The following is an 11,692-nucleotide window of genomic DNA, read 5'->3' as shown; positions in this document are numbered from 1 at the left end:
TGGCCAGCCTGGGTGAGGGGCTGAGGGCTGTTTTCAAGCTGGCCACACCCCCTTCAGGGTGGGTGTCCCCGCTGGGGTGCCTGGCCAGCCTGGGTGAGGGGCTGATGGCTGTTTGCAGGCTAGCCACGGCTTCTGGTGACCCAAGCTCCCAGCTCCTTTTTATTTTCAGCGCCTCCTTGAGCAGAGAGAAGCAGGTATCTGGGATTTATTTATCTTCTATAATTGAAACTTTGTAGCCTTGAGCGGAGCCCATGGCAGCCAGGGCAGGCGGGAAGCTTGGCTTCCTCCATTGCCGGGGGCAACCCAAGCCTCCTGTTCTCTCCAGCTCCATGGCCACTGCCATCTTGGTTGGGTTAATTTGCATACTCACTCCTGATTGGCTTGTGGGGGGGGCAAAGGTACAGTCAATTTGCATGTTTCTCTTTTATTAGATAGGATGGGGTGTGCCAAAAAATGTGTACACACTTTGAAAAATTGTTCATTCCAGTGGGTTAAATCTGAAAAGAGAGAAACATCAATTGAGCTATCGGGAAAAAAGTGTGTATACATTTTTTGACACATCCTGTATACATGAGAAAAACATACTCCTTCTAGTCAAAAAAATTAGTCTGATTGAAAAGAAAAGAAAATGTCAAAAAGTTAAGGGAAAATATGTGTTCTGCAAAAGAAAAGGGGATAGAGCTGAGGCTATAAGCAGCTGATGAAGTCAAGCTAGAAAGTGATTAATCTAAGTGAAAAACTCCTGCATCCCTTCTTTCTCCACGGAAGATAAATGAAGCAGTTGGAGCAGCAGATTGTAGATTTAGGCAAAGACTGGGCATTCTAACAAGCTCTTTGTCCATGGCGATTTTCTCCTAAACACCAGTTCCTCCACCATTCTTCTTGGACAGACAGATTTACTTTCTTTTTTAAATTTATTTTTATTATTTATTTATTTATTGTGTTTTAATTATAGTTGACATTCAATATTATATTAGTTTTGGGTGTACAGCATAGTGTTTAGATGTTTATGTAACTTATGAAGCAATTCCCCCTGTAACTCTATTACCCATCTGACACCATACATAATTATTACAAGATTATTGACTGTATTCCCTATGCTGTACTTTATATCTCCTAACTATTCTGTAACTACCAATTTATAATTAATCCCTTCATTTTTTTCACCTAATGCCCCCACCCCGTCCCCTCTGGCAACCATCAGTTTGTTCTCTGAATCTGAGTTTGTTTCTGTTTTTAGATTCCACATACATGTGAAATCATATGGCATTTGTCTTTCTCTGACTTGTTTCACTTAGCATAATTACACTGATTTACTTTATATACCTTTTCCCCATCAGTGTCAATTTCAGTTTACATACAGGTGGGTCATTAGTAATTTCTTTTAGGAATAATTATAGAAAAAGGACATAGTAAGAAACATAAGTAAGGACATTTGTGAAAATAAAAAGTGATGGATAACAGTAGAGAATTGAGATTTTTTTTGCAGTGCAGCCTGAGATTTCCAACACATTTTCAGAATTAAAATGTCAAGTTATGGACCAGGATCGAGTTTATTCTGTGCTTATGGAGTGGGTGGGTGAGGAAAAGACACTAGGGAATGAGCAGTGTACTTGAGTAGAAAATACACCTGGTGGTGAGTTTGTATTAGTAAGAAAGCCCAAGTAATTCTACTACCACTATCACTAATAGTACTGCTGTTGCTAACTCTATGTGCCAAGCTATCTTCCAAGAATTCACTGCAACCATATGAGGTTGATGCTTTGTTCATCCCTGTGTTACAAGTGTTATAAGTCCCAGGCAGTAAGGAAGTAAGTAATTTACCTGAAGCCACACAGCTCTAAGTGACAAGCTGGGTTTGAGTCCAAATCTGATCCCAGAAGCACACTCTTACCACCACGCTTACACAGCCTCTCCTGCAAACAAGTGTTTCCAGAAGGTGAGGGACGTGGTCATTCTGAATGGCTAGTGTGTACTTGAATGTGTTGTTTTCATCCTCCTTCCTCTGCTCATTCTGTTTCCCTTGTCTTGATGGTCTCATTCCACATGGCTAACTCTTCATCCTTCAGGCCTCAGCCCAGAGGTCATCCTGCTCTGCACAGCTTTCCAGAACCCTCCTCAAGGGGTGGGGTCCCTCTCGTTGCAGCTTTGCTTCACTTCCACTTGGAGGCCCTGGGTGACCCCTCTCTTGGATGCATCAACAGTGCGCTCTCATAAAGCCTGCGCCTCGCTCTCCCAAGGGGCTCACCACCTTGTCTTCTAATCATTCTTTTATGACTCTGCCTCACCCCCCAGATAGAAACTTCCTGTCATGCTCATTTTTGTGGCTCTCTAGAAACTACCATAGGCCTGGCTCTAATACATGTTTAACAATTTGGGATAGCCAAAAAATAATATGTTTCATGTTTAGAACTTCAGGTTCTTTATTTAGTTGCATAAGAGTTGAGTGACTAAGAAAAATAATTACTGCAATGGCCCTGCTTTAATCTCATCTCATAGCCTTCATTTAAGCACAAGGTTTTATGATCAAAACACAAAAGTCCTTAGCTAGTCTGAACATACGTAGATGATGTTCTTATCACTATTAGAAAAAATGTCCCCCATTACTATCTGAGGGTAATATAGTTGCATGTGTGGCAAATAATCAGATTAATGAATTCTTAAAAGTAAACAAGTCTAGCTTGTTATATCTTTGTTAGGTGAATTTCCAAAGATTTGGGAGGACTTTAACATAAACTCTGAGACTGATTCATAATTCCCATGATAACAACATGGAAGTAGCCCACTAAGCCACTTCAGGCCATGAGGAGATCATTTCTAGTGAGTAAAGTGCTGTTACTTCTGACAAGTGACTTCTCAGGCTAACCTTCTACACACTTAGGATTGATCCTTTTTTAATGAGCTCTTGTAAACCTGTGGGTGTATAAGGGATGCAGACCACTAAAGCAAGTGAGAAATCACAGCTGCTCAACGGTCAGGTTAACAAGACATGATGTAAACTTTCCTGACTTCCAGTTATTTTACATGGTATATTTTATTACTTAGAGATTCATATAATATTTACTTCTATTGCAAACTGCTAGTCAAAGCAGTAAAAAAAATGCAAAGCAAACAGTTCATGATTCGAAATAACATGAACACAATTCTCTTCATTGCTAGTGAATAAAATGAACTTCAGTAATGGAAACATCTTTTATGTTAAAGTAATTTTGTTGGCAATGCCTTGAGCATTATTGGTCTAATGTGAGATCTTACTTCCCCATTAACTTATAGCCATTCTACTTGATGATTTGCAATACTCCATTTGAAGGAAATAAAAATCACACTCCTTTTGAGGCATGTTAACATTCACCAAATGTTAACTGCACATCTTTTTTTTTTCTTGCCATTTTTGTGCAGGATACTGGGATTGCCAGGTAGGCACTCATTCTACTCTCTTGAAGCTTACCATCTAACAAAGGGAAAAACAACAACAATGATGACAGCATTGCAATGCATTATAATAGAGAGAGGCATAGTCAGAATGGAAGAGGCATCTGAATTAGGGGTTAGGAAAGGCAAGGCATAAGGAATGGAAAAGCATAAGGAAGGTTCCCCAGAGGAGATGCTGAGCTGAATTGAGGTTAGCAAGGGAATAAAGAGAGGAAGGGTGCATTAGTTTCCTAGATCTGCCATAACAAAATACACTAACTGGGTGGCCTACCACAGCAACAATTTATTTTCTCATTGTTCTGTAGGCTGGAAGTTTAAGATCAAGGTGTTGGCAGGGTTGGTTTCTTCCAGTGGCTCTGAGGGAGAATCTGGTCCATGTCCTTCTCCTAGCTTTGGGTGGCTGCCAGTAACCCTTGGTGTTCCTTGGTTTGTAGATGCATCACTCCAGTCTCTGCTTCTGTCTTCACAGGACCTTTTCCCCTATGTCGGTGTGTATGCCTAAATTTTTCTCTTCTTATACCAGTCATATTGAATGTAGGGCCCACCCTAACCCAATCTGCACTTGATTATATCTACAAAGACCCTATTTGCAGTTAAGCTCACAGATTCACAGGTTCTGGATGGGCCTGAATTTTAGGGAACAGTATATAACCTAGTACAGAAGGCATTCAAGGAACAGGACGCATCCTGGAGGAAGGTGGAGAGGTTTTGATCAACCACAGGTCCTTCTCAGTGGTTGGATTGAAAGGCAATGAGGATCCAAAAATGTTAGGAGGGTTAAGAGGTAACAGGAGCCTCATCACAAAGAGCTTGTGTGCCAAGCTCAGGAATGTGAGCTTCCTCAGGAAATCTGTGGGTGTTACTGAAGGATTTTGATTCTGAGAGTTCCATGATCATATTTGCATTTTAGAAAACCCTCCAACAGCAGTGTGGAGAATTGAAGAAGGTACAGATTGGAGGCAGAGAGATTATATAAGAAGCTCTTGAAATAATTATGGCAAGAAATGGTAAGTACCCATATTATATCAGCAATAGGAAGACTAGAGAGAAGGTGGTAGATGGAGATATTAAAAAGGAAAGACGTAGCCCTAGACTGATTGGCTCAGTGGATAGAGCCTTGGCCTGAGGACCAAAGGGTCCTGGGTTTGATTCTGATCAAAGGCACGTACCTTGGTTGCAGGCTCTTCCCTGGCGTGGATCCTGGTCGGGGCACGTACCGGAGGCAACCAATCGATGTGTTTCTCTCACATCAATATTTCTCTCTGCCTTTCCCTCTCTCTTCCACTCTTGCTAAAAGATCAATGGGAAAATATCCTCAGGTGAGGATTAACAAAAATAAAAAGATAAAAAATAAAAAAGAAAGATGTATAAGACTTGGTAGTTAGTTAGATATTAGGAATTAGAAGAGAGGAAAGAGTGGCTTTGAAGTTTCTGGCTTATGTGAGGATACGGAGGTGACATGCACTGAGATTACTAAGAAAGAACATGTTTAGAGGTAGAGTGGATGAGTTTTTGGACATATTTAATTTGAGGTATCACTAACACATAAGCAGAGAACTGCTATTTTGAAGATTGATAGACAGTTCTAGCTGGAGATGGATTTCATATTCATGACATATAAGTAATTGTATTCCCCAGGATGAGTATAAAGTGAGAGGAGCGAGTCTGGGAAATGCCAACGTTTAGGAAATGAACTGAGGAAAAAGAACCAAAATATGGCAATAAGGAGGAGACTTGAGAAAAGAGGAAAACCAAGTGAGAGCACATCAGAGATAAGATAACTTCCACAAAGACAGTGCTCAGAATGTCAAATGCTGGAGAAAAGTAAACACATATGAGAAGAGGAAAGTGTTTACAATCATGTATCACTTCACAATGGGGATATGGTCTGAGAAATAGGATGATTTTATTGTTATAGAACATTACAGAGTACTTCCATAAGCTTCTGGTATAGCTTACTACACACCTAGGCTACAAAATGTTATAGAATACTACTGTATGAATAGTGTAGGTAATTGTAACACAATGGTAAGTATTTGTTTACCTAAGCATATCTAATCATAGAAAAGGTACCGTAACAATACAGTGTAAAAGACAGGGCACTTGCTATGAATAGAGCTTGTAGAACTGGAAGTTGCTCTGGATGAGTCAGTGAGTGAGTGGTGAGTGAATGCGAAGACTTAGGACATGATGTGCACTACTGTAGACTTTATAAACACTGTACACTTAGGCTACACCAAATTTATAAAAAATATTTTTCTTTAATAATAAATTAAACTTAGCTTACTATAATTTTTTACTTTATAACCTTTTTAATTTTTTAACTCTTTTAATGACATTTAGCTTAACACTCACTTAGCTGTACAAAAATATTTTCTTTTTGACATCCTTATTCTATAACCATATACATATATATGTACATATATATACATATATATACATATATATGTACATATATATGTATATATATATGTATATATATATATATTACCTTTTAAACATTTTTGTTAAAAACTAAGACACAGACACACACATTAGCCTAGGCCTACACAGGGTCAGAATAATCAATACCACTGCCTTCCACCTCCACTCTTATCCCACGGAAGGGCTTGGGGAGCAGGAACACAATGGAGCTGTCTTCTCCTACAATAGCAGTGTCTTCTTCTGGAACACCTCCTGGAGGACCTGCCTGAGGCTCTTCTGGAGGAGGTGTCACTCTTCAGAACTATGTCCATGGTGGCTTGCTTGGTTTGTGTGGGTTTTGTGTTTTTTTTTTCATTATAGATTTGTTTATAAGCAGATAATAAACTGTGAACATTCTTCTCTATTCATGAAAAAATTTCAGTGTTGGAGTTTATGTTTTCAAACTTTTAAGGAGCTTGTTGAGGTCTGCAAAAGCTTCTGCTAACCCCTTCACTGTGAATTTTCTTGGGGGGAGTTCTTCTTTAGCTTCTCCTGCCTTTTCTTCAGTTATGCATTCTTATTCTAGTTCTAGCAACTCCTCGTTAGTCAAATCCTCAGAAACCATCTGTAGGAGCTCATCAACTTCATCCTCATCCACCTCTAGGTTAAAGTTGTTTGCCATCTTAAACACAGCCTTGTTAATTTTTGCAAACTCCTCATTCTCTGCAAATCCTTTGTAGTTATGGACAAACCTCTTGAGTGTCTTCTTCCAGATGCCATTACTGCACTCCTTGGCAACATCACCCAAAGCCTTAGCAAGGTTCCCGAGGCAGTCATAGATATTATAATCTTTCCAGAATTCCATCAGAGTCCTCTCGGTGTCCTCCTTGGTTGCAACCATAGCCTTGGCAAAGGTCCTCCTCATGTTGTAGGCCTTAAAAGTTGATATAGCTCCTTGATCCATTGGTTCAAATAGGTGGTATCTGGAGGGAGAAAAACCACTTTGATGTTGAGATAAAGATTACCAATATGCCCTGGCCGGTTTGGCTCAGTGGATAGAGCGTTGGCCTGCAGACTCAGGGATCCGGGGTTCGATTCTGGTCAAGGGCATGTACCTTGGTTGCGGGCACATACCCAGTAGGGAGTGTGCAGGAGACGGCTGATCGATGTTTCTCTCTCATCGATGTTTCTAACTCTCTATCCTTATCCCTTCCTCTCTGTAAAATATCAATAAAATATATTTAAAAAAAAAGATCAACAATAAAAAGAGGATTTCCGGAAGCATTATCAACAATAAGCAAAATATTGAAAGGTATGTTGTTCACCAAACAGTACTTCTCCATTTCACTGGCATAGCCATTGAGGAGGGCATCTTGGAAGAGGAGCTGAGTTATCCATGACTTCTTATTGCTTCTGTGGTATACTAGCTTAATGGAATGCTTGAAGACCTTGGGGTTCTCACGGTGCCAGATCACAAGGTTTTCCATTTGTAGCTTGCAACATTGCCCCCAAGCAAGACTTATTCTGTTCTTAAATGCCTTGAAACTTAGCACTGGCTTGGTCTCATTATGAGTGAAAGCCCTTCCAGGCGTCCGTTTCCAGAATAGACAGGTTTCATCCATATTGAACATTTGTTCTGGCAAGTAATTTTCCCCCATAATCAGCTTATCTAGAGTTTTCCAAAATTCTTCAGCTGCCTCCACATCAATACTCTCAGACTCACCACTCACTTTCACTTTATAAGAGTAACGATTCTGGGAATCATTTAAATCACCCAGAGCTAACAGTAAATTTAGTGTCATAACTGAGTGCAGACTTTTAACATTGCAAACAGACTTGTGCTTTGACTATGATCATCATGGTGCTAAGAGGAATACACTTCTGTGTCTGGTCTTCAATCCAGGCCATTAGGAGTTTCTCCACATCTCATACAGGCCCTTCTCAAATTTTTATTATTCTTGTTGCCTTCGATGAAGTAGATCCTTTAACAGCTTCTATCACTTTGTTCTCGTTCTACAAGATCAAAGCTATGGTGAAATGTGACATGCTTGACAGACAAGCAGTAACCATCAGTGATTTTCCATCTTCGTAGTCCTAATCACTGTTAATTTCATTTCCAGGTTAAATATTTAATGCAGCCTCTTACTGGCAACATTAGCAGTGAATTTTGTACACTTAAGGGCCATGATGAACAATACAACACGAGTTTAAATCAACCGTGAAAGAAAATGATGCAATCAAGAGACGCAGTAAACACAAGATGTATGAGGCTCCTGCCAGCATAAAATGGCATACCGTTTTACAGTAACCTTTTTTTTAATAAGTAGAAAGAGTACATTCTAATGTATCTATTTATAGCATAGTAAATACGTAAAACATTAACATAGTCATTTATCATTATATGTAGTGTACAGAATTGATGTGCCATCCTTTTATACAATTGGCAGCACAATACGTTTATTTATACCATTACCACAAACACGTGAGTAATGCATTGTGCTATGACATTTTGATGGCTATGACTAGGCAGTAGGAACTTTTCAGCTCCATTATAATCTTATGGGCCTACTGTTGTATATGTGGTTCATTGTTGACTGAAACGTCGTTATGTAATGCATGACTTTGTTTTGGCAAAATCCAATCATCGATGACTTTAGCAAGGGCAGTTAGTGGAATGGCAGGAAGGACAGGAAGAAACAAGGTGATAATAGATTTGGGAGTGACTGTGCAGGAAAGAAGGGGTATAGGGAATGTAGACTGTCTTTTTTAGAAGTTGGATTGTGAGGCAAATCAGAGATATATAGGAATCAATAGCTACATGAGGTTAAGGAAGCGTTTTCCCCTGATGATAGAGGTTTGAGCATGCTGTGAGCCAACTCAAGTGGGAAATATGGGCTCTACATAGTGGCCTTGGGGTAGGGTATAGGAGAGAGGAAAGAAGTAGAGACACTTCTTCCAAATAAAGGAGTCTACTGAGAACATATTCTTAAGGCAGTTGAGGGATTTTTCACACAGTTGCCATTGTGAACTTTTTAAAACATGAATAAAAATAAGGACACATATGTAATACCTTAATTAATAAAAAATATACATATTTTCTTCATGCTTTATGTAATGAACATTTTTTTGTTGCCCACCCACTTTTATCTCCTCTTGGAAAACTGAGTCTTCCCCTTGGTGTGCAGCCTTAGTAGAATTCTCAAAGTGTCCTGCCCTCACCTAGGCAAGGGCCAACTGAGCCTCTCTTCCAAGATATTAAATCTGGAGACTTTAACTGATACTAGGGTTTCAGAATGGAGTGTGGTTATTAGAGTTCATTTATTCCAGTGACAGTTCTCTTCTATGCCCTGCCCCTCAATTCTATGGCAACCCGTATACTTGGCTGTGGTACCTTAAATTCTGAACCACAAAACTTGGGTTCAAATTCAGGTTTGGACACATACTAACTGTGAAATCTGGATCAAGTTAGTTAACTTCTGTGTTCTTGGTTTTCATATTTGTAGAATGTGACTTGTAATAGTGCCTACATATAGTCATTTGTCACATGACAACATTTCAGTCAATTATAGACTACATCAAAAAACTAAATAAATGGAGAGATATTCCGTATTCATGGATAGGAAGACTCAACATTGTCAATATTGTCAAGACTCAAAAGTTCACCCCAACCTTATCTATAGACACAATACAATCCCAATCAAAATCCCAGCAAGTTATTCTGTGGATATCAACAGATTCCAACCAACACGATATTGAAGGACAACAAAGTTGGAGGATTGATGCTACTCAAGTTCAAGAGTTCAAGACTTATTATAAAACTACAGTACTCAAGAGTCTTATATTGGTGAAAGAACAGAAAAATAGATCAAAGGAAAATGTGTATGTCATCAGAGTCTGGAAATAGGCCCACATAAGTACAGTTAACTGATCTTTGACAAAAGAGCAGAGGCAATGCAAGGACGCAAAGATAGTCTTTTCAACAAATAGTGCTGGAACGACTGGACATCCACACGCCAAAAAAAAAAAAATGAATCTGGACACTGACCTTACACATTTCGCAAACATTAATTAAAAATGCAATATAGCCCTAAATATAAAATGCAAAATTATAAAACTCCCAGAAGATAAGATAGAAGAAAACCTAGATGACCAATGCTATGACAAGGATCTTTTAGCTACAACACCAAAGACATAATCCGTCAAATAAAGAACCAATGAGCTCGACTTCATTAGAATTAAAAACTTCTGCTATCAAGAGAATTTGGAAGACAAGCCACCGACTAGGAGAAAAATATTTGCAAAAGACATATCTAATAAACGGCTGGTATTCATAGTGTACAAAGAACTCTCAACACTATGAAAACAAGCAAACCAATTTTTTAAAAATGGCCCAAAGGTCTTAGCAAATACTTCACCAAAGAAGGTATACAGATAGCAAATAAGCATATGAGAATATGCTTCACATCATATCTCATAAGGAAAATGCAAATTAAAACAATGATACATCATTACATGGCAATTAGAATGGCTAAAAACCAAAAAAATCATAACAACAAATGCTGGTAAGTGTGGAACAGGAACTCTCATGTGTTGCTTGTAGGAATGCAGAATGGTGCAGCCACTTTGGCAGCCTCTTACCATGTGATTGAACAGTTGTGCTGCTTTGTATTTACCCAAAAACCTGCACATAGATATTTACAGCAACTTTATTCATAATTACCAAAATGCAGAAGCAACCAAGATACCCTTTAGTGAGTAAATGGATAAATAAACTAGGGCACACTCAGACAATGGAACATTATCCAGTGCTGAGAAGAAATGAAAAGACATGGAGAAAACTTAAATGCATATTACTACATGAAAGAAGCTAATCTAAAAAGGCTACATGCTTTATGATTCCAAATATATGACCTTCTGGAAAAGCCAAAACTAAGGAGACAGTAAAAAAGATCAGTGTTGCCCTGACCGGTTTGGCTCAGTGGATATGGCATCGGCCTGCGGAATGAAAGGTCCCAGGTTCGATTCTGGTTAAGGGCATGTACCTTGGTTGCGGGCACATCCCCAGCGGGGGGTGTGCAGGAGGCAGCTGATCGATGTTTCTCTCTCATAGATGTTTCTAACTTTCTATCCCTCTCCCTTCCTCTCTGTAAAAAATCAATAAAATATATATTTTTTAAAAAGATCAGTGTTTTCCAGGAGTTGAGGAGTGGCATGGGGAGAGGGATGAATTAAGTAAAGCACAAAGGATCTAGGGCATCTGTGTAATACCATAATGATGGTTACATGTCATTATACATTTGTCCAAACCCAGAGAGGAACGACACTATAGACATTAGGTGATTATGATGAGTCGGTTTAGGTTCACTTGTAACAAATGTACCTCTCTGGTGGCGGGGTATTGATAGTGGGGGAGGCCATGCATGTGTGAGAGAGGGGCATATGGGAAACTCTATACCTTCCTCTCAATTTTGCTATGAACCTTAAACAGATCTTTAAAAAGTCTTAACTTTTAAACAAAGATTAATAGTGTTTGGGGATGGTGAGATTAGGGATTTTTAAATTTTTTTGGTTAAATTGTTTGTATTCTAAAATTTAGTTATACTTATTGTTGGTGGTTGAAGTAATCATACTTCTCAACTGATTTTAGCTATGAGCACTGGTCTGTAAAGGACCCTGTCTTGTTTAGTTAATCTACACTAATAAAAGAGAAACATGGTAATTGGCGTACGACCGCTACCCTTCCCATTGGCTAATCAGGGAGATATGCAAATTAACTGACAGCCAAGATGGCGGCCGGCAGCCAGGCAGCTGATGCGAACAGGGAGGCTTGCTTCCTTCAGTGAAGGAGGACTCCAAC

General features: G+C 39.2%; 1 protein-coding gene across 4 annotated transcripts in view; it reads left to right on the top strand.

Annotated features, from left to right (window-relative positions):
- Positions 1–11,692, top strand: part of GPRIN3 (GPRIN family member 3) — a 75,225-nt gene that overhangs the window by 30,624 nt on the left and 32,909 nt on the right. The window contains exon 3 of one of the 4 annotated variants that reach the window (XM_005882615.1): positions 4,343–4,439. The exons of the other annotated variants lie outside the window; for them this stretch is intronic. The gene's annotated coding sequence lies outside the window, so the exon portion shown is untranslated. The remainder of the gene's footprint in view (positions 1–4,342; positions 4,440–11,692) is intronic. 4 annotated transcript variants of the gene reach the window in all.

Source organism: Myotis brandtii, unplaced genomic scaffold (assembly GCF_000412655.1).
Source record: "Myotis brandtii unplaced genomic scaffold, ASM41265v1 scaffold730, whole genome shotgun sequence".
Lineage (NCBI taxonomy): Eukaryota > Metazoa > Chordata > Mammalia > Chiroptera > Vespertilionidae > Myotis > Myotis brandtii.
The sequence above is the reverse complement of the archived record's forward strand: the minus strand, read 5'-3'. Positions and strand labels throughout refer to the sequence as shown.